This window comes from Colobus angolensis, unplaced genomic scaffold (genome assembly GCF_000951035.1).
Source record: "Colobus angolensis palliatus isolate OR3802 unplaced genomic scaffold, Cang.pa_1.0 Scaffold10, whole genome shotgun sequence".
NCBI lineage: Eukaryota > Metazoa > Chordata > Mammalia > Primates > Cercopithecidae > Colobus > Colobus angolensis.
Window position 1 is genome coordinate 15,794,436 of NW_012110919.1, and position 24,681 is coordinate 15,819,116.

Sequence of the window (24,681 nt, forward strand, 5' to 3'; positions counted from 1 at the left end):
CTTGTTTTTCACAGTCTGGAAGCTGAAAGTCTGGGATCCAGGTGGCAGCATAGTTGGGTGTTAGTGAGGCTCTCTTCTGGGTTTGCAGGTGGCCAACTTCTCATTATAGCCTCACATGGGAGAAGGATGGCTGGAGAGCTTTCTAGGGTCTCTCTCTCTTGCTCTCTCTCTCTCTTTTTTTTTTTTAAAGCAGTGTCTCACTTTGTCACCCAGGCTGGAGTGCAATGGTATGATCTCAGCTCACTGCAGCCTCCACCTCCTGGGTTCAGGTGATCCTCCCATCTCAGTCTCCGTGCCCACCCTCTAGGTCTCTTTTATAAAGGCATAAATCCCACTTATGAGGGCTCCACCCTCATGACCTAATTACCTCCCACAGGCTCCACCCTCTAATACCAGCACATTGGGGATTTCGACACACGCATTCAGTCCAAAACAGATGAGGAGCCAACATTGTTGAATCATAAGTGATCCATTTTATTTCTTTTTAGTTCTGATTGATCAAGGCTTGTAAAAGGTTTAACTTTCGTGGGTTGGGTGCAGTGGCTCACACCTATAATCCCAGCACTTTGGGAGGCTTAGGTAGGAGGATCACCTGAGGTCAGGAGCTTGAGACCAGCCTGGTCAACATAACAAGACCCCACCTCTACAAAAAAAAAAAAAAAAATTAGCCAAGCATGGTGGTGCATGCCTGTAGTCCCAGCTACGTGGGAGGCTGAGGCAGGAGTATCACTTGAGCCCGGGAGCTCAAGGTTGCAGTGAGTTATGATCTTGCCATTGCATCCCAGTTTGGGTGACAGACCCTGTCTCAAAAAAAAAAAAAAAAAAGATTTAAATTTCCTTTTTAAGTTTTTCTTAGCTAGCATAATAAGGGATAGTCTGAGCAACTCAGAGTGCCTATTTAGAAAGTTCTGGGTTTTACTTCAATATGGATGGAAAAGCAGGTTGTGAAAGTTAGCACAGAAGGGCACGCACTCTCAGAAAGGGCCATTGCAGTACCTGGTGGTCTTTTCTTCCAGGATGGAGAAAAGTTCCTTCTCGTCAGGCTACTTCCTAATAGGTTCCTGCAGCTGCTTTGATCCAGCCTCCTCTTTTCCCCACTGGACAAAACCAAAACAAAGCAAAACAAGTCCAAAACCAAAAGAGAAGTGGGGATAGGACCAGCCACGTGTGTACCCTTGGGCGGTTGGTACACGCTCAGGCATAAGCCCAAACTTGCTGTGACAAGTACGGTCCCAGGCTGCGCCTTTTAGAACAGTGTCCTCCCAAGTACTAGTGAAGTGGTGCTGGTGCTGAGATTTCCAAAGACTGTCTTTGCAGAGCAGGATTTCTGATTCTGACAGAAACCAAGGGGAGAACTCACTTTTTCTATTAAAAAAAATTATCAGTAATAAAGCACTCAGGTCTTCGACTACTCTTGCAGATACTGATGTTTTTCTCTAGCTGAGTCTAGGAAGGAATATGAGTTAATAGTGCGGTGCCAGTAAGGTTGGAATTTTCTGTGATAGGGGAGTAATTGGGACAGGTACAAATCGTAAGATCTTCCCGGGGACTGGATACAGGAAAAAGGAATGCAGCCCCAGAATGCAGGGAGGTGTGCAGTTGCAGGCAAATGGACCAAGGAGATGGTCTGATTGCCAAGTGGATTGGAGCCCAAGTCTTCAGGTTTTCAAGTGGGTAATTAGAACAGGAAGGAGCCAAACACAGGCCTGCTGGTGCCAGGAGCAGCAAGCTTTTCCATTCAGGTTGCGTCGTCTCAGAGCTAAGATGGGTGCATGGGAGTATTTCCCTGGCCAGTTAAAAAATGCAAGCATCCAATACCGTGTCCATGACTGTGGGTGCAGGGAGCAGAGTGTAGGCAGATGAGCAAATGGGGTTTCCATTCCTGAGCAACAAGAAGTCTTAGGTTAAATGGTGAGTACGTGCAAAAATAGCTGAGTAGTGCATTGCATGGTTTTGCTTCCAAGTGCCAGCATCTCTGAGTAGTGTATCTGACACCAGCACACTCTGGTGTCAGAATCTTGGGTTTATATTCTGGCTACTCAAACTGTGTGGCCCTGAGCAAATTCTTTAATCTTTTTTGGGTTTCAATTTCCATAGCTATAAAGTGAGAATAATTATAGTATCTATCTCATGAATTTGCGAATTAGATTATTTTCTCTGTGGATAAAAAGAAAAAGGTCTTTTGCCCCTGATTCTTGCTTTTGAATACAGTCTTGATCCCCAGAAGTGTGGCAGCTCTCTTGTACACATGATGAAGAGTGTGAAGGGGAAAAGTTGATATGCCAACAATGGTGGATGAGAGGGGTGAAGCTGTTAGGATCCTTGATGACTGTGGGGTGGCCAAAGCTGACCTCCCACCTTCAGACTTTCTGAAATCAACCACTGATGGTTGGGCTTTCTGTTACTTGCAACCAAGCATATCTTAATTGATGCAGGCTTGTTGCCAGACTGTAAACTCATTGAGGGAAGAGACATGTCTTATTCACCTTTGCGCTCTCAAGGCCAGCCTCACCTAATGCACGGCACACAGTAGGTGCTTAGTGGTTTATGATAGGAAGATGCGTGGTTAGAAAGAGGGGAAGGAGGCAAGGAGGCGGGTAGAAGTGATTGCTGGTAAACATTTAACAATTAGATCTCTGGGGAAAAATTCTGATTTGTAGCATTTGCCAATTTCCATGGTGTAAATATTCCTATCATGGCTGATTTCATGCTACCAGTGTGATGTCAGTGAGCTCAGTGTTGGGAAGAGATGGTCACAGTCAGTTCTTGTGAATTGGTACAGTCCAGCTGCAGCTTACCACTAGAAGGACAGGGAAAAAGAAAGGGAGAGAGAAAAGAGAAGAAAAGTTATTATTAACATTAATATTAATCATGGTAATGACACTAACAATGTTTAAACCTTATTGAGAGCTTACTCTGTTCCAGGTTCTTCAGGTCCCTGCTAAGTCTTCCCTTTGCATCTCATTGACCATAACTGGGTTGTGTGGCTTTTCCTACTTGCAGGAGAGGCAAGGAAAGTTTGGCAAAGGAAAGTGGCAGTGTTGTGTCTTGCTTGGGCCATTCAGGTATCGTTCCTTAGGGCAGGGCCCCTCGCCTCCCTGAACGCAGGCAGGCAACTGTCAGCCAAAGAGGAAGAGGACTGTGGGATAAGCAGCCAAGACTCTCTGAAAAGACAAGATCTTTCAAGTAGAATGGATTATTTTTCAGACACAAAGTTGCCTTTTCAGCAAAGTGAACTAGACTCCTCATCACCAAAATTCTAAAATTTCTCACTACCTTCTTTCGTTTCTGTGGATACCACTCCAAACATCGTAAACTGATCTGGTCCTTCATATAGAATGGTTGGTTTTCTAAACCAAACAGATCCCAACCACAGTGATAAATGAGGTGGGGAAACGGGAAATCTATGCAGCTTGTCAAAATATGATTGCAATAAAGCATCCAGAAGTGAAAACTGGAGCCTCCTGCGTGCAGATTCCCCATGTGTGAGTCAGGCTGTGCAGTCCTGCATGGGCTACAGTGGGGCCGGCTCTGGCAGGAGTGAGGTGGAGAGAGGGAGGTCGTGGGCATGTCAACTGCAAAGTTCCTTCATTACACATCGGCATGCTCCTTTACATATCCTGCTGGGCTACTTGCTCACAGTGGAGAGTCTGGAGTTACTACAATTCTGTGGCAAGCGAAATATATAGAATAAAAGAAAATGCCTTAATTGGGACCATTGTTGGGAGAAAGAGGGCAAGAACTGTTCTAAGGCATATTTCTGTAGTCTTAGCATCCTCTTCATAATTTTTGCAGATTTTATATCCTGTTGTCAGTTTCTTTAAAAAACAAACAAACAAAAGAGATTACAAGTGATTTATGGGTTCCACCTCTTAAGAGGCTCAGTGTGGGAAAACAAAGGAAGGGAAGAAATCAATATACGGAGATTAACAATTCTGGTAGGAGGCACCTGTGATGGACAGGCCTAAACTTCCCATTGAAGCTGGTTGGAAGGCCGAGGCAGGAGGATTGCTTGAACCCAGGAGTTTGAGACTACCCTGAGCAACATAGAGAGACCCCTGTCACTACAAAAAATAACAAAAATTAGTCAGGTGTGGTGGTGCGTCCCTGTAGTCCCAGCGAGGTGGGAGGCTCTCTTGAGCCTGGGAGGTAGAGGCTGCAGTGAGCTGTGTTCTCGCTATTGCATTGCAGCCTGGGCAACAGAGCGAGACCCCATCTCCAAAAAAAGATGACTAATTTGGAAGACATGGACCCTGTTTTGAAATGATGACTCACTTCAGCTAGAGAAGAAGCCTGGTGGCACCCAGGTGAAAAGAGGTCACTCATTATTTCTCAGCAGGCTGTAAATTGCACTGGGAGTCAGAATCAATACCTACCTGACCTGACCTCTTTGGGCTGTTGGTAAAACTGGAGTCACCCCTTGTGGCTGTGCCAAGTCGATGTCCAGAAGAACATTGGTTGGGGGCGACGGTTCTTTTTAGGCTTATGACCCCCAGTGTAGGAGTAGCTTGGTTCTTTGTTGTTTGATAGTGTTTCCTGGATCAGCTGGCATTTCCCCATGTGGTCTGACCTCCTGTGTTGTAAAGGCAAAACTACTTTAAGTCAGATATCAGCGTCTGGATATTCAGTCATCAGCCAAATATTTTTATCTTTTTCTGAGCAGAATGGAAAATGTCCTGCTTTGAACTTTGCCTCGTTCCTTGAAGGCAGGGGTTGGCAAACTTTGTTTTTAAAGAGCCAAGCAGTAAACTTTGGGTGTTGCAGACCATACAGTCTCTGTCACAACTTTTCAACTGTGCAGTTGTAGAGTGAAAGCATCTATAGGCAATGAGTAAACAAATGAGTGTGGCTGTCACCCAATAACACTGTTCACAAAAACAAGCAGTGGGAAGGATTTGGCCCACATGCCATTGTTTGCCAACCATGATTCTAAGAGGTCTTGGATGGAATGGAAACCTCTCTCTTGCCCATCTGGATCCTAATGCATTTTAAAAGTCAGTACACTGTTTGGCTAAGAGACACTTCCTCACCTGAAATCAGAGTGAAGAGCAAAAAGGGACAGTGAACTCCTTCTTATTCCATTGGCGCTCAAGGGGTAAAAGAGGAAGAAGATGTCGTTGGGCCACTTTATGTAAGTATATATATATACTTGGATGGTGCGGGCTTTGAACTTCTCATTGAGTGAGAAGTGTCCACCTCTTTTGTGTTAGCCGGCTGGCCAAAGTTTAACTTTCCTCTAGGACTTCACTAAATCCTCATGTCTGTAGTTTTTTTTTCTCCTCTTTCTAATAGCCTGGTTAAAGAGGAAAGTAAGGTGAGTGCTGATGGTCCCTACTTGAGACACACTACAGCTTATTTCTTAGCACTTTTTGGGCTTTGGCCTATTTCAAAGGCGACCTACTCTGTCATCTTGAAGTGTGGGTTGGGATTCACTCACATATCCTCCCAGACTGAGGATGGCTCTATTAAGAAAGGAAATCAGTTTCCAATTTTACAAATGTTACGATTTCCCCAGCAGACTTTTGACAGGAAAAATTAATAGGCAGTTGCATGTTGCCTCAATCTATTTTCACATTAAGACCCAGAAGGAGGTGTGGGGGTCAAGCTGACACCTCTTAGATCCGCACACCAGGCTGAGGGCCTCCAAATGCTGACAGCATCATTCCACCAGGTAGTGTGCAGGGAAGTTGGCTGGTTTTCAACGTATGTCCTGTGACTGCTTGCTTTTGTAAGCATGTGTTGGCTATAGATGGTTAGAAAGGTCAGCTTCAAGCGACAAAAGCCCTGGCTCATGTTGCTAGAATCATTCAGTTTCAATCCCTTTGAGGTCTTGAAAGAAGAAATGAGATAATCACCCTCCTCCTTTCCGACTTGCGCTGTGCCAGTGTAACTTAGAAGGGCATCCTCTCTGTGAAAAGACCGGATTTACATATTTTGCTAATTAGAGCTGTCAGATTCCTCGAAGTGATTTAAGGGTGGGGAGGCCTAACAAGTGTGAAGAGTATTTTTAGCCAAGTTGTGTGGGTTTGATAGCCATTTGGGGACTAGTAATTGAATCTAAAGCTTCATGTGAGGCCATACGGAAGTGGTGCGAGGTAGAAGGAGACCGAGGTTGGGCGACGTAGGTGTGGGGCAGCTGTGGGGTGATTTGATCCTGGTGGTCTCTTTGCCTGCTGTGACAGCTGTCAGTCAGCCTGCTTTATGGGGTGTGAAATTGACACCTTCTCTTCTGTCTGGGTGCTGGAAGGGGTGCAGTTGGGACTGGAAACTTGATCTGCAGAGTATTCATTTGTTTATTCATTCAACAAGCATTTTTTTGAGTAAATTAGAGTTTCTCAAACTTTCTTGTACACACAGGATCACCAGGCAGTCTTGTTAACATGCGGATCCTGTTAGTAGATCCGGGGTGGGCTGAGAGTCTGCCTTTCTAACATGCTTCTGGGTGATGTTGATGCTGATGATCCAGGGACCATACCCCGACTCAGAAGGCTTAACATTGTATGCCACTTTGGTGTGACAAGATGAAACACTTGAGCTTGTTTCTGCCTCAGGACCTTCCTTTCCCATTTGCCCAGATGTTCTTCCTCTGGATCTTTTTTGTTTTTTGTATTTTTTGTTTTTCTTTGAGACAGGGTCGTACTCTGTCACCCAGGCTGCAGTGTGGTGGCATGATCACAGCTCACTACACCCTTGACCTCCTGGGCTCAAGCCATCCTCCCACCTCAGCCTCCTGAGTAGCTGGGACTACAGGCACACACCACCACACCTGGCTAATTTTTCATTATTTTGTAGAGACGGGGTCTCACTATATTGCCCAAGCTTATCTCAAACTCCTGGGCTCAAGTGATCCTCCTACCTTGGCCTACCACAGTGCTGGGATTACAGGTGTGAGCCACCATGCCCAGCCTTCCTCTAGATCTTTACTCGGCTGTCTTCCTTTCATTCCCATCTCAGCAAAAATGTCGCCACCTAGAGAAACTTTGTTTTCTCCCGTGGCCCAAATCTAAAGTAGCTCCCACTGCCTGTTTTAGCTCTTAGAAGACAGCCTCTGAGATGATCTTGTTTTGTATTTCTCTCTGTCTCTGTGAGAGGAGGAGTTCTGTGAGAACAAAGCCCTTGCACTTGTCTGTCTCTGTCCAACGCTGTTTCTTCCTCCCACCCTTGGCTGAGCCTAGCAGGATGCCTAGCACATAGTGGGTACTCACATTGTGTTGAGAAGGTCACAATTCCTATCTCCAAGGGTTCCACTGCCTAGAATGAGAGATGGAAAAGTCAGTAACTAGTTATAACCGTGGTGTTGAAAAGCAGTGTGAGAAGGAGTAGATCCCAGGCTGTCTGGGTTCTAATCCATGTGACTCTAAAATCTCTTGTGCCTCAGATTTCTCCTTAAAATGAGGTGAAGTAACAGTAACTTTCTTGTACATCTGATGTGAGGATTAAATGAGCTAATAAACGTAAAGCCTGAGCAAAGTACCTGGCATAGAATGGACCATCAGGAAATGTTAGTTGCAATGAGGAGGATGATGAAGATGATGAAATGGTGGTGGGGATGCTCATGGTGATAGTTACAGAGAGAGAGCCTAACTTTGCAGGGAGGGCTTCACATAGGAAGTGCACTTTGAGCTGAATTCCCAAAGGCAAATAGTAATGCCTTAGGGCAGTGTCTTAGTTACCATTGCTGTTTTATTAGTCCGATCTTACACTGCTTTAAAGAACTACCTGAGACTGGGTAATTTATGAAGAAAAGAGGTTTAATTGAACTACAGTTCCACAAGCTGTACAGGAAGCATGGCTGGGAGGCCTCAGGAAACTTACAATCATAGCAGAAGGCGAAGGGGAAGCAGGCACATCTTCACATGGTGAAGTGAGAGAGAGAGAGAGAGTGAGAACTAGAGGGGAAGTGCCACACCCTTAAACCGTCAGATCTTGTGAGAACTCACTATCGTGAGAACAGTATGGGGGGAAATGTGCCCCCATGATCTAATCACGTTCCAATGTTAGGTTCCTCCCCTAACATTGGGAATTACAATTCAACATCAGATTTGGGTAGGGACACAGAGCCAAACCATATCAGCTGTATAACAAATTGTCACAAATCTAGCAGCTTAAAAGAACACACATTTATTATCTCACAGTTTTTGTGGGTTAGGAACATAAGCACAGCTTAGATGGGCCCTCTGCCTTAGGGTCTGTCTCTGGCCTCAGTGAAGGTATCAGCCAGGGCTGGGGTCTCATCAGAAGGCTTAACTGGGGAAGGATCCACTTCCAAGCTCACATGATTGCTGGCAGGTTTTGATTCTTGCCATGTTGGTTGGTGTCTCTGGTCAGCTCACAACAAGGCAGTTTACTTCATCAAAGCCATAAAGAGAGTGATGGCACAAGGGAAATTATAATCTTATATGATGTAATCATGGAAGCAATATGTCCTCACCTTTGCTGTATTCCATTATTTAGAAGCAAGTTAGGCTAGCTTATGCTCAAGGGGGAAGGGGCATTACACAGGCTGTGAATACCAGGATTTGGGGGTCACTGGGGGTTGTCTTAGAATCTTTCCACCATAGATAACAAGAGGGTACCAAGGGTTTGACAGGAGGGGCAATCCAGGTAGAGGGAGCAGCTTGTGCTAGGGCCAAGAGACAGGGGGCACCATGTCTTAGTGAGGAAATGCCCATCTTGATGGGCCTGACTGACTGGTGATTGGCAAAGTGATTGGAGATGGGGGTAAGACTGGGAGCAAGGATGCATGGGCTCTGGTGCTGGTGTTACTGCTCCTGGTGATGAGTCAGGGTATGTTCCTTGCTCTGGGCTTCCATTTCCCCAGCTGCATAAAGCAAGAGGCATGTCCTGGATCAGGCATTTTCACACTGGGTACCCAGGAACCTGAGGCCCCACAGAGAAATCTCAGGGGCTGCTGGGGAGGATGGAGGAGGAGTGAGCATCTACTGCCTCTTTACCAGAGCAACTCTGCTTCAATCTGTGCAATACTGAGATTTCTGTATATGATTTTCTTTCAACAGGGGCTTCCATGACTTAAAAGCAGGCGAAAATGCCAGCACTAGCTGCCCTCAGAGAGCCCTCTTGTGCTGACCACATGTGGTTCTCTTATGGTTTCTATGGGCTTGAGCCAGGACCAAAACCTAAGACCCCGAGCCAGCCAACCAATGATACTGCTTTCCCCATCCAGAATCAGGAAAAAGGGGGACTTGAGGCTGTACCGGGGTCAGTGGAGAAGTATGTTACTGAGTTACTGGAAAATCCAGTTTCTGAGCTTGTGATCTCAACTATTTCATTCATTCACTCACTCAGTTGTTCATTTGTTCTTTTACTCACTCAGTGCTGTGTTAGGCAAATGGCAGTGAGTGTTAACGTGGGGCTTTATCAAGTCCTCCTCCAAAATGTTTTGTCAGTGCCAAGCTTGTGAAATAAGATACTCTGATTCCAGCCACATCAGGGAGGCAGGTAGCAGCTGAGGTTGTGCACACCTTGTGGCTTGCTCTCTGGAGGAAGGGCACCATATCAGGAGCAGTGCCTCTGTTCTCTGGCGGAACCCATGGAAAACAGTATCTGTGGGAATGGTGGGCAGAATTGGGAGTGAAGATGAGTAGGCTAAGGAAGAGTTGACCCACAGAAGGGAGAAATATATTTTTGTAATAGGGATTTTACTTTTTAGATTTGTGAGTTAAATTTCTGTCATCTGGAGTGACCTGAGAAGATATTTCTTTCATTTTCTAGGCAGGAGGCACACACCTTTCCTTCTGCCTCTTTCCCCATCATTTCCTGTCTCCTCTGCATATTTTTAACTTTATAAAAGATGCTGTTCTGTGTAGGACTCAGAGACAGCTGGTTCTCTCTGGTTTGGGAACTAATTGCCACTCCCTAGCTGTGGGATCTTGGACCAGTGGCTCAACCACCCTGAACTCAGGGGTCCAGGATGGGGGTTGGGCCCCAGAATTTCTGAGCCCCTCATGGCCATCCATGCCTGGGAGGCTGGGTTCTGCCTGACTGCTGAGTCCGGAAGCATTAAAATTCATTGTCTTCCCTGGAGCCAACTCTAGGCTCCATTAAACAGCTGGTCCCTGAGGCAGATGGAGCTGGCAAGGGGCCTGTACTTAAAAGCAACAGGTTGTATGTTGGCAACCGCACAAAGGCAGCCTTGGGAGGATCCAGCCCCTGCTGCTCTCCGGGCAGCGAGTCCAGGTGGATGAGAAAGGAAGGTGCCTGTGCCCCTGGGAAGGAAGGGAGAGGGATTACTGTCAGGTGGTGGGAGGGGCAGCTCTCCAGAATCAGACCCTGGAACACTTGACCGAGGCAGCTGCCCTCTTTGGGGTGTCAGCAGTGCAGGTGTGGAGCACATGCAGGGATGAGCTTTGGAGGGACCAGAAAGACCCTCCTCCCCCAGAAAGACAAGGCACAGGAATAGCAGCAGCTGATGCTTGTTTATTTTTTATTCTGTATAAGTTAGTTACATATATTATCTCTAGCATCTAAGACGGTGTGGGGCCCCGTGGGGGCCACATTTTACAGAGGAGAAACTGAGGCTTTGAGGCCTCAGGAGACTTATTCTAGGTAGTTCAGCTGGCTCCAAAGCGCCCCTTCTCCCAGCTAAGGGATTATACAAGGGAGACAGGAAGAGGATCCGTATGATCCTGATCCTGGAGTTTGGCAGGGTGGATATATTAGGTTCCCAGGGCTGCCATACAAATTCCCATTATCATAAAGTGGGTTGCTTGAAACAGACATTGTCCTCTCATGGTTCTGGAGGCTGGAAGTCTGGGATCAAGGCTTGGTTCCTTCTGGAGGCTGTGAAGAAGAATCTTTCCCATGTCTCTCTCCTGGCTTCTGCGGTCGTTGGCAATCCTTAGTGTTCCCTGGCCTGTAGACATGTCTCTCTAGTCTCTGCCTCCGTCCTTACCTGACATCTGCCCTGTGTGTTCTGTCTTCACACTGTCTTCCTTCCATGTGTGTCTCTGGGTTCAAATTTCCCTCTGCTTGGGTTGGGTGTGGTGGCTCATGCCTGTAATCCCAGCACTTTGGGAGGCCAAGGTGGGCGGATCACGTGAGGTCAGGAGTTCGAGACCAACCTGGCCAACACAGTGAAGCCCCATCTCTACCAAAAATACAAAAATTAGCCGGGTGTGGTGGCATGCACCTGTAGTCCTAGCTCCTCAGGAGGCTGAAGCAGGAGAATCACTTGAACCCGGGAGGTGGAGGCTGCAGTGAGCTAATATTGCACCATTGCACTCTAGCCTGGGCAACAGAGCGAGACTCTGTTTCAAAAAAAGATATTTCTCTCTTCTCGTAAGGACACCAGTCATTGGATATTGGATTAGGGCTCACACTACTCCAGTATGACCTTATCTTAATTTGATGACATTTGCAGAGATCCTGTTTCCAAATAAGGTCACATTAGTAGGTGCTGGTTGGTCTGGACATTTCTTTTTCAGGGACAAAATTCAACCCACAACAGTGGGGATGGCCGTAAGGCGGGAATGTGCAGGGGTGGGGTTGAGCTGAAGGAAAGTGAACTCACTTCTGCCTCTTTCTGGTTCTCTGGGCTGTGTACCAGGGAACAGGGCTCCTTCACCTCTCATCACCAGCTGGGAACCTGGAGGCTGAAGAGGCTGGGTCGTGAGGGGCTTATAGGCCTTGGTAAAGGCTTTGGACCTGATCCTGGACTAGGCAGAGGAGAGCCATTGAAGGAGCTGAAGTGGAGGTGTGTATGGTCAGAATGCATTGTGAGCACTGGGAGGGGGACGCATGGCGGGGACAGGAGAGGCGGGGCACCGGCCTGGGTTTCAGATAACCACGGCTCAGGGGAGAGGAACAGGGCCCAAAGCTCAGAGGGGAGAGGAGGGCGGCTGAACAGGAATCCAGGTGGTCAGGTGGGCAGGCCTTGGTCTCAAAGGGAGAGGGTGGGAGAGGAGGGAACATTTGTTGAGTGAATTGAAGGAATCTGTAGCGAAGGAGGGTGGACTGTCCCTAGGAGGAGCAAGAGCATGGTGGGAGGGAAGGAGGTGGGGAGAGAGGCGAGGAAACCAGCTCACTCCATCTTACCGATGGCAGATTCTTCTCCCAGGGAAATGTGGGAACCACATTAATCCTGACGCTTCCCCAGGTTTTTGTGATTCTCAACCAGTGTGGGCTGGAGCAATCAGAGAAGGCTTCGTGGGGGTGTAGGTCTGACTTGGGGGAAGGAAGTACAGAGGCAGGAAAGCAGGGGGTGCATTTCAGGGGTGGGGACAACCTGTACAGAGGCCCAGAGCTGGAGCCGAGTGCAGTTCCACCCAGGGCCGGACAGGACCAGCTCTGCTGTGCGGAGAGGACCTTTTCCAGCCGCAGCAGCAGCTCCTGTCCTCCGGCCATGGAGATGTGCAGTTATTCCCCCTCATCAATATTTCAGCCTTGACTTTCACAAAACACCCCCTCTGCCTCTTTGCCTCCCCCAGCAGCCTGGGTGACTAAAGGGAAGAGCTGACGCCGTCCCTGCTGGTGGGCATGCCAGGGCCAGAGTGGGACCTCTCGAAGCCTTCGCACCTGTCTGTGACTTGAGACAGATGAGACTTCTTGAAACTGAGCCCCCAGCCCTCTGCCTGGCTGTCTCTTAGGCCCCGTCTCTGCACCTGTCTTTATGATTTGTTTTAAGGAAAAGCTGGGGAGGGGGCTTGAAGTCTCCTTATTCTCTGAATGATGTTCATCTGAATTGTACCAATTCCTGCAAATTGGAGGCTCCCATGTCTGTACCCTCCCCTGCCCCCTCCCCTCCCAGAGTGTACAGAATTAATTCTGTTGCCTATTGTCATTCTCTCTGTTTAGCAGAAATTCTTTTTTTTTTTTTCCTCCTCGAGACAGGTTCTCACTCGGTCGCCCAGGCTGGAGTGCAGTGGCGTGATCTTGGCTCACTGCAACCTCCACCTCCTGGGTTCAAGCGATTCTCCTGACTTAGCCTCCCAAGTAGCTGGGACTACAGGTGCACGCCACGACGCCTAGCTAATTTTTGTATTTTTTGGTAGAGACAGGGTTTCACCATGTTACCCAGGCTGGTCTTGAACTCCTGACCTCAAGTGATCTGCCCACCTTGGCCTCCCAAAGTACTGGGATTACAGGCTTGAGTCAGTGCACCTGGCCTGGAAATTTTAAATTCTAAGTCCTTGGGCACCAGGAGCATCTCTAATAGAGACTTTTCAAAAATGATTTTAGGTTTCTACGTGGGTGACTGCAGGTGAGTCACAAACCCATCTTTACAGCACAGCTGCATTCTCCATTGGAGGTGGGTGGAATCTGCTTCTGGACCGTAGGCTTCTGAGGCAGCAGTGTGTCTTACAAGGTTGTGTTCCCACCGAGAGGGAGGAGCTGTGCTTCCCCAATGTCAATCAGTGGGGTGGGAACAGGGACGGCGTTTCCTCTTCTGTGCTTCTGGAATACCATGGGGACTCTCCTAGCACTTCTGGGCTTGGGTTCTTCTCTAGGTGTTGCCTCTCTAAGCTATAAACTCAAGGGCAGGCATAGTATTTTGTTTTTTGGTTTTCAGTTGCTGTATCCTCAGAGCCTAGCTCACTGCTTGGCATGTAGTAAATGTTCAACCAATTAATTCATCCGCTCACTTCTCAAATACTTACTGAGCACCTACTATGTGCCAGGCTTCATTCCAGGACTAAGGAGATAGCATTAAAGTAAACAAAGTCCCTCCCTTCATGGAGCCTCCATTCTGGTGGGGAAGACAGACTATCAACAAATGAACACAGCTGGGCATGGTGGCTCATGCCTGGAATCCCAGCACTTTGGAAGGCCGAGGTGGGTGGATCACCTGAGGTCAGGAGTTCGAGACCAGCCTGACCAACATGGTAAAACCCCCTCTCTACTAAAAATAGAAAAATTAGTCGGGCGTGGTGGTGGGCACCTGTAATCCCAGCTACTCTGGAGGCTGAGGTGGGAGAATCACTTGAACCCGGGAGGCGGAGGTTGCAGTGAGCCGAGATCATGCCGTTGCACTCCAGCCTGGGCAACAACAGTGGCATTCCATCTCAAAAAAATAAAATAAAATAAAAAAACACATGCATGGTAAATAATGTAATTTGGGGTAATGAATGCCATTTAAGCGGGGCAAGGAAATGGAGTGATGGAGTGGGAAAACTATAGGTTGGTACAAAAGTAATTGTGGTTTTTGCCATTTTAAAAGTAATGGAGAAAACAGTAATTACTTTTGTACCAATCTAATATTTTGGAAGGTACCATTGAGGAAGTCTTCCCTGAAGGGTGGCTTTTGAGCAGAGACGGAAAGGAAGGGTGAGACGTGGGAATTTCTAAGGGAAGAGTATTTGTGGCAGAGGGAATACCAAAGACGAAGGCTCAGAGGTGGGGACGAGCCGGGTGTGTTAGAGGAATGATGAGGCTGGATTGGGTGGGAGAGGCAGGCAAGGGTTAGATTATGTAGGGTCTTAACGGTCAAGGTTGGGTGTTTACTTGATTATAATCCAGGTTAATATTGACCAGATGCACATCAAAGGCCTGCAGGAAACCAAATTATTGAAAAAAGATAAGGCAGTTGTATTAATATGATTCTATTCAACCGTGATTGCAGTTTACCTTCTGCTCATAGATAGACAGGCATTGCTTTGTAGTTAACCTAGGAATTCAACATGGCAGAGCAGTGGGAAGGTTTGGTTGAGCCATAGGGGGGCTCATGGTACCTTCTAGGAATTCAGTCTTGGATGGGGTGAATTTGATGTGTGCTATTCAAACTCAAAAACATGGATCAGCACCGGGAAGCATCTTGAGATAGGGGCGGGAAGGCATGGTCATGCCCCAGCAGGCGGCATTAGTACTTTATGGCACTTTATAATTGAGCAGCAGAAAAGGCACAAGACTTGAATTTGAAAGATAAGGGTTCAAGTTCCAGTTCCCCCACTTAGGGAGTGAAGTTGGATTTGTCATTTAACCTCTACAAGCTTAGTTTCTGCAGGCGATGTCCTTGTTCTGCTTTTTCCATAATGAATCTGAAAACCCTTTGCAAAGTGTTGCTGCTACTTCCTCCATTATCAACCCCTCTATTAGACTGTGAGCTCCTTGAGGATGGGGGCTGCATTTCACGCATTCTGTGTCTCTTGGAATTAGCAGAATGCCAAGGTGCTTGCTGGATTTGCTCTGAATCGAATTCTGCTGTGACATTGCTGTGGTCAGCCATGTCTCCTGGGGTCCAAGTCTGCAACAGAAGTGTCACATAACCTGGGAGAAGAGCACTCATGGAGCCGAAATTCTAGCTCAGTCACTTAGAGGGGTTTGACTTGGACTAGTCACTTAACTTCCTTATGGTACTTTTTCCCATTTGTGAGAAGAGTAAGATAATTTTACCAACCTCACGTGCTACTTGTGAGGGTCACATGAAGAAACATGAGTGTGTTAGGTTATAGGACTGACTGCTATTCCATGGCAACCAAATAGCAATGGCTTACAGAAGATGGGAGTTCATCTCTCACTAAACAGTCCTGACATGGCCTGATGTGGCGACGCCATGGCATCGGAAGCCTAGACCCCTCCCATCTTATTGTTCTGCCCCCACACTGAGTGTTGACCTTATCCATGTAGCCCAAGATGGCCCTCCACTACATTCTCACCCTTGCAGGGAAAGGGGGAACAGTGACAAAGGGTGTCTTCATAATCCCATTGGCCAGAACTGGGCCATGTGGCATACTTCTTGCTGAAAGGGGTTTTTAGCTGGTCTTTATTCTGGGTGCCAGCATGCCTGACTCACTTTCTAACACTATGAAAGAAGGCAAGACCAGGTTTTGGGGAACAAGTGAAGTCTCTGCCACAGCAAAATAAAAGATAATTCTGAACTGTGAAGTGGAAACGATTCAGGGCTCACCCACAGCTTGAATTGGAAATGATTTGATTCGGCTGGAGTCTAATGGAAAACAGCGCCCTGTATCTTCTGTATTATTATTGTCACTGAATGCTTGCTCTGTGCCAGCCACTGCGCTGCGGGTTTCATAGGTGCTACTTCCGGGTAATCCTCACAACGGTCTTATTGTGTAGGTCTGTTATTAGGTCCATTTTTTTTTTTTTTTTAGACGGAGTCTCACTCAATTGCCAGGCTGGAGTGCAGTGGCGCAATCTTGGCTCACTGTAACCTCTGCCTCCCAGATTCAAGCAATTCTCCTGCCTCAGCCTCCAGAGTAGCTGGGATTAGAGAGACTGAGGCTTAGAGAAGTCAGAGGAGGGATTGGAACTTGGGAATGCTGGACTCCAGAGCTCATACCCTCAATAGCTCCTACTGCTCAGTCTCCTGGTTCCAATCTGGTGTTTCTGCTCTGGATATATCTGGTCCCTTTTCTGCCCCTACCTTCCTGGCTGGGCCTCATTTCCAGAAATGCCACTGACATGGCAGGGGACACTAGTGCTCTGGTTGGTTGGTGTTGTTCCTAGCAGTGCTGTCATCCACCCGAAATGGAATTGATTTGCAGAAATATGGGCCACGACGGAGGAGGCTACTTATGCTAGTAGGAGAGGGCTCTGGTCCCGCAGAGGTCAAGTGGACAGGGCTAGGAAAACCAGCTCTAGGGGGACAGATGTGATTTGGGAATTACCATTCCCAAATGCACCTGAGTTACTCTGGTAGGAAAAAGTGCAGAGCCCAAAATAGTGGTCAGAGCCTTTGCTTGAGCCTTCCAGAGCCTTCCCTGGCCCAGAGCAAAACTCAAAAATCTCCTCAGGCTAAAGTGACTGCACTTTGTCCTGTTGGCAAATTGGTTGATTTAGTGTGTTGAGAATTCAGCACCCATTTTTCAATGATATCAAAATCATTATCCAATGAAAGGTGATCGTATCCTGGTTTAGTTGCAAGATTTTAGAGCTCAACGGGGCTTAGGCATTATTAATCAAATCCTTATCTTACAGAGGACCAGAAAGCCTGCCTGCCAGGCCTGCCCAGGGTCTGGTAGCTACATTGAGTTAGGGCTGACTCTCTGGGGGCCCCACCTGAGCATGAGGGACAGGACTTTGTGAAATCTCATATAGGCAACAGGGGTGGCAATTCATGACGATTGGACATTTGTCTGCCTCTTGGCATCTTCTCAAAGCACAAAATGGGTTAAAGGGGCATTCTTGATTCTCCACTGTGTTGACTCATCATTTTGGGGCCTCAGTTTCCCCATCTGTGAAATGGGCATGGTAGTAATAGAACTCACCTCATAGAGGGTTGTTGGGAAGTGTTTTATTATTTTTATATTTTTTAGATGTAGTCTTGCTCTGTTGCCAAGGCTGGAGTGCAGTGGTGTGATCTTGGCTCAGTGGTGTGATCTTGGCTCACTGCAACCTCTGTCTCCCCGGGTTCTAGTGATTCTCGTGTCTCAGCCTCCTAAGTAGCTGGGATTACAGGCGCTTGCTACCAAGCCCGACTAATTTTTGTATTTTTAGTAGAGACGGTTTTGCCTGTTGGCCAGGCTGGTCTTGAACTCCTGACCTCAAATGACCTGCCTGCCTCGACCTCCCTAAGTGCTGGGATTACAGGTGTGAGCCACTGTTCTCGGCCATTGTTGAGCTGATAGTGTCTGCTGTGCTTAGATCATCTCCAGCATGAAGGAAATACTCAAAGCAGTCGTTATGATCACTTCCACAGTAGCCTTTTTCACTCTTGCTCAAGGGGCTGTGTGCTCCCACGAAAGCTTGGGGATCTTTGTCTCATTCATCTTTGTATTTCCTAGGTCACACCATCCATCAGCTTGAAGACTTTTTTGTTTACCTTGACTATCTCCAGTGTGCCATGCATGAATTCTTCAACAGTCATAATAGCCTTTTCTTGTTTACCTTGACTATCTCCAGTGTGCCATGCATGAATTCTTCAACAGTCATAATAGCCTTTTCTTGTTTACCTTGACTATCTCCAGTGTGCCATGCATGAATTCTTCAACAGTCATAATAGCCTTTTCATCCATAAATTTAATTTTAGCTTGTTTAATAGCCTTGCAGAACGTGACCTTTTCCATGATAAATTGGCAGGAAATAAACCCATCCTTCTTCCATGGGGTGGACTGGTGAGATGGTGGGGGCTGGTGTTCTTGTTCTGGATCTGGTGGGAGTGGTTGTGGATGTTTGCTCTTAGTGGTTTTCAGTGCACATGTAAGGGGCTCTCTGGGGTTGTGTGGGTCGGGAGGGGTTTGGGGTAGGCTCTGCTTGGCCCTGGAATGGGTCAGGTGGGGAACGTTTCTCAGTTTCTTATAGGTGCTCAGTTGTCATTTGACTCCACAGCCTGCTCTTGGTTACCCTCTGTAAGTGGTTCTGGGGTCTGGCACTACTAAGGTGTGCCTGGAATATGTTCCTGGGACAGTTATTTGAGATCTACGTGGAGACACCCAGGAGCATCGAGGATCAGGTAGACTCAGTCTCTGCCCCCAAGAGCTCTAATGAGACCCTGTTTCCCCCTAGTCTTCCCCTTTTCTGCAGCTCCAAGGATGAGCACCCCCCAGAGAGGGCTGAGACCCGAGCTTCTCAGGTGGGTCTCCTCTGTGTGTCTTCCCAGTTCAGCAAACACCTGATGTTTCCCTTGGGGACCAGCCCACTGGGGCATTACAGAAGCCCAGACACACTCCAGAGTCCAAACACTTGGGTGGGGATCCCGCTCTGTCACTCTGTGGCTCCCAATGTGGGACAGTGCGGGAGCCACATGTGGAATAAATCTATGTTGGATGAATGATGATTAGTGTGTTTCCTTGGGAAAGTCGTCTCATCTCTCAATCCCTCAGCTTCTTATCTCTAAAGTAGAGATCATAGTGTCCACCTCATGGTGCTCTTGAGAAAATTAAATGAGATAGTGCCTCTGAAGCTGGAACCATAGTGCTCAGGGTTTAGTGGGTCTGCAAACAATGTAACTGCTGGTGTTATGATATTCCTGTGGCCCCTCACTGCAAGGCTCTTGGAGCCTAGTTCCCTCCCAATATTAAGCCTTGTTAAATCTTGCCTCTTTTTTCCCCAAGTCTGCCTAGGGTTAGAATTGTCCAAGACGCAAGTCAGTGATCCTTTGCCAATGTATTTGTATTCGTCCATTTTCATACTGCTATGAAGAAGAAATACTGGCTAATTGATAAAGAAAATGAAATTTAATGGACTCAGTTCCACATGGCTGGGGAGACCTCACAATCGTGGTGGAAGGTGAAGGAGGAGCAAAGGCACGTCTTACCTGGTGGCAGGCAAGAGAGTGTGTGCAGGGGAACTGTCCTTATTTAAAACCCTCAGATCTCTTGAGATTTACTCACTATCATGAGAACAGCACGGGAAAAACCCACCCCCATGATTCAACTGCCTCCCACCAGGTTCTTCTTGTGACATGTGGGGATTATGGGAGCTATAGTTCAAGATGAGATTTGAGTGGGGACACAGCCAAACCACATCAATATTATTTTCCCCCCAATCACATAATTTGCCTTTCACACCTAGGGTGACTCCAGTAGTGGGGACTCAAGAGCTCCCTGATGGTGAATGGTAGTAGGAGGAGAAACCAGCTGTAGATGCCTCTGAATTCCTATCCTGGAAGGGACTCCTGGGACCACCTGGGCAGCCTCCATGTTTTCTAGGACTTTTTTTTTTTTTTTTTTTTGAGACAGTGTCTCGTTTTGTCGCTCAGGCTGGAGTGCAGTGGCATGATCTTGGCTCACTGCAACCTCCACCTCCCAGGTTCAAGCGATTCTCCTGCCTCAGCCTCCCGAGTAGCTGGGACTACAGGTACGTGCCACTGTGCCGGGCTAATTTCTGTATTTTTAGTAGAGATGAGGTTTCACCATGTTGGCCAGGCTGGTCTCAAACTCCTGACCTCAAGTGATCCACCCGCCTCGACTTCCCAGAGTGCTGGGATTACCGGCATAAGCCACTGCGCCTGGCCTCTAGGACTTTTGTAAATTGTCTACCTGAGTATATTAACCCATGGTTCAGGAAGCCCCCAGCGCTAAGATGCTGTATCACCAGTATTTGAGGAGTCTTCAGGCAGTGGGGCAGGGAGTGAGAGCAGAACAAATGCTCCAGGATGAGGAGACCCAGGGGATTTGTGTGGCTTTGGCATCATCAGTATAGTTGTTAGGAAACCCGGGCTAATTAGGGTGCTCTGTTGTTCTTCTCAGCAGGCCCTTGAAATTGGGCAGACTTCTGGCTCACCTCTTAGAGAGAAAGGAACACTGTACCATTTTCTCCCTGTGTTTGCCACAGGGAAATGGCTATGGTTGCTGAGAAGTTGGGACAGAACCTGCAGGCCTGTGCTTACCATGTTTCTCAGGAGAACAGGGATGGCCTGTGTGGCAGCCACATTTTTACTCCTTTGTGCTTCCCCTTTTTCCTCCATTCCCAGGCCTGTGAATGTTCTAGATTCTCTGGACACACTCAGCCTTCTGGAGTATGTCCAGGCAGCATGACTGTGGCATGCAAAGAACAAGGGCTTGGAAACCATTCTCTGGCCATGTGATGTTCATGAGAGTTAACCTGATGACTCTGTGCCTCAGTGTCACTGCTCTCATGGGAATCTAGAATATTCCTCACCAAGAGGTTTTGAGGCTTTATGGTCCCACATAAATTACTTCCTTCTCTGTTCTTTCCCCTAAGCCCTATCTCAAAGTCTATTCCAGTCCTTATTGTCACTTGTGTGAAATTCTCCCTTCTCTGTTCTTTCTTCTAAATTACATCTAGGGGTTGGAGTAGGGGGCGGTCTGCCTGCAAAATGAAAGCCGCTCATAATGGAAATAATTTTAGACTCTCACAGAAGTTACTGTGACTCAACAGCTGAACAAAAACGCTTGGTTTCTCATGCTGGAAGACATTCCTCCATCCCCACAGGTCCTGGCAGAGGAGCAACCTTGTGACTTTCACCTGAGGGCCTGTGGGGTGTGCTCTCAGGGATTGTGAGGGTGGGTTCTGGAGGGATCTTCTCAACACAGACAGCATTGTTCCTCTCTTTGCAGCAGAGGGAGTCCTTTGAACCCATGAGTGTGGCCTTTATAATTCAGTCCTCAGAATGTTTGAAAGATAGATCTTTAGAAAGTCGAAATTACCCTCTGTTTGGGAAATTACAAACACCTACAGGTACATACACCTCCCATGTTCCCCTAGTGTGAGCACAGCAGACATCACTAATGGATCCCAGCACCTTTCTCTGTGCTAAACCTGAATGGAACCTTAGAATCTTTTCCCCATAGTGCCTGAGCCTGAGAAAATGTATACTTTTACAGTTACAGAAATTGAGACCCAGAGACTTAAGTATCTAGTGTAAGGCAGTCTTCTTGTAAGGTGAATGAATATAAATATATATACACACACATATGTGCATGTACACACACATACATATGTAAAATTTATGTTGGCAAGTTGTGCAAATTGTTCCTGATGGAACACCTCCCGCCCAGTACATTTAAATGTGAGGTTCTCCATCAGGACCAATTTGCAAAACTTGCTGCTGTCTCTAAAGAATGGAGTACACTATCACACTGATAAAATAGCATAGCCCTTACGCTTGCCAAGTTTGAGCTGCGGGAATATTTGGGAAAATGAGCTGCATGGGTCAGATGGACCACATCACCTGGAGCAGACAGAATGTACCTGAGATGGAGGATGACTGACAAGTTGGAACATTTTTTGCTAGGCAGGGAGGTGCAGTTACAAAATATCTGCCTGCTCAATTAGATCTGGCAGAAAATGCAATCCTTTTCTAGAGGGTAGAGAACCATTTGTTTGAAATGATTAGTTTCTTTTTGGGTAGAAAGGTGTTCCCTGGGTGGATGTTTTATGAGGCTTATGTCATTGTCCCTCTCTTCCTGCCTCTTCCTTTATTTCCTTTTGTCCTTTAAGATCCAGCTCCCTCCTCCAGGAATCATCCCCTCTGCTGCCTGCCCGAAGTACCTCTAGTTTCATTCCTGTTGAAACACTTCATTCTGTCCCCAGTGAGAGCCTTACAGCTCCACCTAGCATGAGCTCTCCTGTGAATTTTTTCCTGTGTACCTGACAATGTTGAGAAGGGATCCAGGGCCACACAACCCATGGCTGCGTGCAAAGTTTAGAGGTTGCCATGGTCTGAATGTTTGTGTACCTCCCACAAATTCAAGTGTTGAAACCTAATCCCTAATGCAATAGTATTGGGAGGTGATTAGGTCTTGAGGGCTCTGCCTTCATGAATGGAATTAGTGCCCTTATAAAAGAGGCCTGAGGGAGCCTCTTCACCCCTTCTGCCATGTGAGGACACAGAAGGCGTCACTATTTGGTGCCTTGCCAGACACCAAATCTGCTGTTTCTTTGATCTTGGACTTCCCAGCCTCCAGAACTGTGAGCAATACATTGACAAATTCCTTAGTCTAGGATGTTTTGTTATATCTGCAGGAGCAGACTAAGACAGAGATACCAAGTTTGTCTGTGCATTTGTGGCTTTCCAGGGCAGGTGAGCATGGAGGAAGAACTCGTATGTGTGTTGTTCTTCTATGCCGGGAGTCAGAGGTTGGGCTGGGTCCCATGATCAGGGCTGCTGTTTAGGGCTGGAGTCTTCCTGTCTTCTGGCCTCATGAATGGCCTGGTGCTTTGCCTGGCGAGAGGAGTCAGGCTCTCCTCTCTTACTGCGGTGTATTGCTGCTACTCCGTTGTCTAGCAGCTACCGTTGCCATGGAGCAGCAAGAGGTACTGTGCCAGCGGCCCCCCTCCTACTGTCCTTGCAACAGCTCCTCTGTCTGCCTTCTTAGCCCTCAGCCCTGCCATGGGATGGGGACAGAGGAGACTGCAGCAGCAAGTGTGGCTGATTTTAACTGATTTCTGCTTGGTACACATTTACTGATGAGCTGTAGGTCAGCAACTTCCAACAGAGCTGAGATGCAAAGAGAATGGCTGGCTGCCTAGTTGCTTCCTGGGACTTTGAATGGCATCTTGACATTTTACAAATGTGATCATGGGAGCTGCTGATGGGACCTCCCCTAGAGATACAATGACAGCAGCAACTGTCATACTCTACTATTATCTATAATGTGGCTTGTGTTTATCAACTCACTTGAACCTGGAGGCAATATTATCTCCATTTTACAGATAAGGAAACTAAAGTTCAGAGAGGTTAAGTAACTTGACCAAATTAACACAGTGAAAAAAAAGGCAGAGCTGGGATCCAATCCCAGGCAATATGGCTTTATAGTTCATGCTCTTAACCACTGTTTTACACTGCCTCTCTTTCTAAACTAAAAGTTGAAACCTGCCATTGGAGATCTTTAAAAATGAAAGTAGGTCATTAGCTCTTTAAGACAGTCTATGTGTGTACCGACTTTTATTAAATACTTAGTGAATAAAGTACCTCAGAGTATGCCAGGTACTCTTCCAATTGCCCTCATATATTAGCTCATTAATCCCCACAACACTCCTGAGAGGTAAGTATTATTATTTCCATCACCATTTCACAGAGGAGAAAACTGAGGCATGGAGAGGGTTAGTATCGACGGTCATAGAGCCAGGATGTGACAGGGTCAGGACTGGTACCCAGTTGTCTGGCTCTAGATTCCAAATACAAGTAAAACTACTAGCTTATGAAACTAAGTTGGACAAACTTCTCAACTTGGTTATTCTGGCGGAAGAAATTCTAGGAATAGAGAACCCTCCTGGAGTTACCGTCTTAGTTACTAGAGCTCAATTTGTGAGACTCCATAGCTTTCCAGAACATTTTATATTCTGAATAAAAAAACGCATACGACAAAAACAACCAGATGCATTTGTTCAAAGGAACGATCCTCAGGATTTGTGGACAGTTCACTTCGAGACCAGTGTCTCTTACAATCTCAGTTTTCTGTTCTGAGCATTAGCTTCAAAACTTAGGGGAAGAGCTCAGAGGACGTCTGAGTCCATTTTGCATCTTCATCACACAGAGCTCTCTGGCTGAGTGCGTCATGGCTGTTAGGTATAGCAGACCTGTTGGGTTGATCAGCAACAGAATTGTTATGCCTGGGATAAGAACATAATGAAGTAGGGAGATTCCAAGCTTGGAATTTGGGGCCCAGATTCTAGGGGATGCCTCCATGGTTCTCAGGCTGCACCGTCTCCATTGATCTGCCCAGTTTATGGAGCCATGGGGGAATACGTCCTGCTATTGAAGGTGATGTTGGTGCAGGTGGTATTGGGGTGGCACCATTGACCACACTGCACTGGGAGTCCCCAACCCTGGGCTTTCCCTTTTGAGGTTCAGTGCAGCCTCTTGATTCTGCTTCATAATCTTACTTTACAGTTGGAGGAAGAGGACGGGTTGCGAAAGGAGCTTCCTTTGCGTGTGGTCAGAGCACTGGGCCGTCTGAACAGCCCCCTCCACAGTCTGCAAAATTTCTAAATTCTGATAGAAACAGTTAGTGGTCTTGACATATCTGACAACCTACAAAACCAACATCCCCTGGGGTTTGATCTCTCCGGTGGTGTCAGAGGAGTCCAAAGTGAGCATCTGGAAGGTCGGCTGTGATCCAACCTATTTGGGAGGATCTGCAGTAAACCAGTGACTGCCCTCCCTGCCCCACCTCTACTCCTAAAGGGTTCCGTTTCACAAGAGCCAGGCTCAGGTACCTGTTTTTCTCCTCCCACACCCTGTTTATTCCTCTCTTCCTCAACTTTCTTCGTTGTTGTTCTTGTTGTATATGAGAAAGTTGACTCATTTTTAACATTTGCAAGCCTCCCCCTCCCACTAGTAGGTGTGCGAGCAGCTGC

The 24,681-nt window shown here is 47.2% G+C and overlaps 1 protein-coding gene across 3 annotated transcripts in view; it reads left to right on the plus strand.

Annotated features, from left to right (window-relative positions):
* CHST11 (carbohydrate (chondroitin 4) sulfotransferase 11) overlaps positions 1–24,681 on the plus strand; it is a 309,247-nt gene that overhangs the window by 92,180 nt on the left and 192,386 nt on the right. The window lies entirely within an intron of this gene.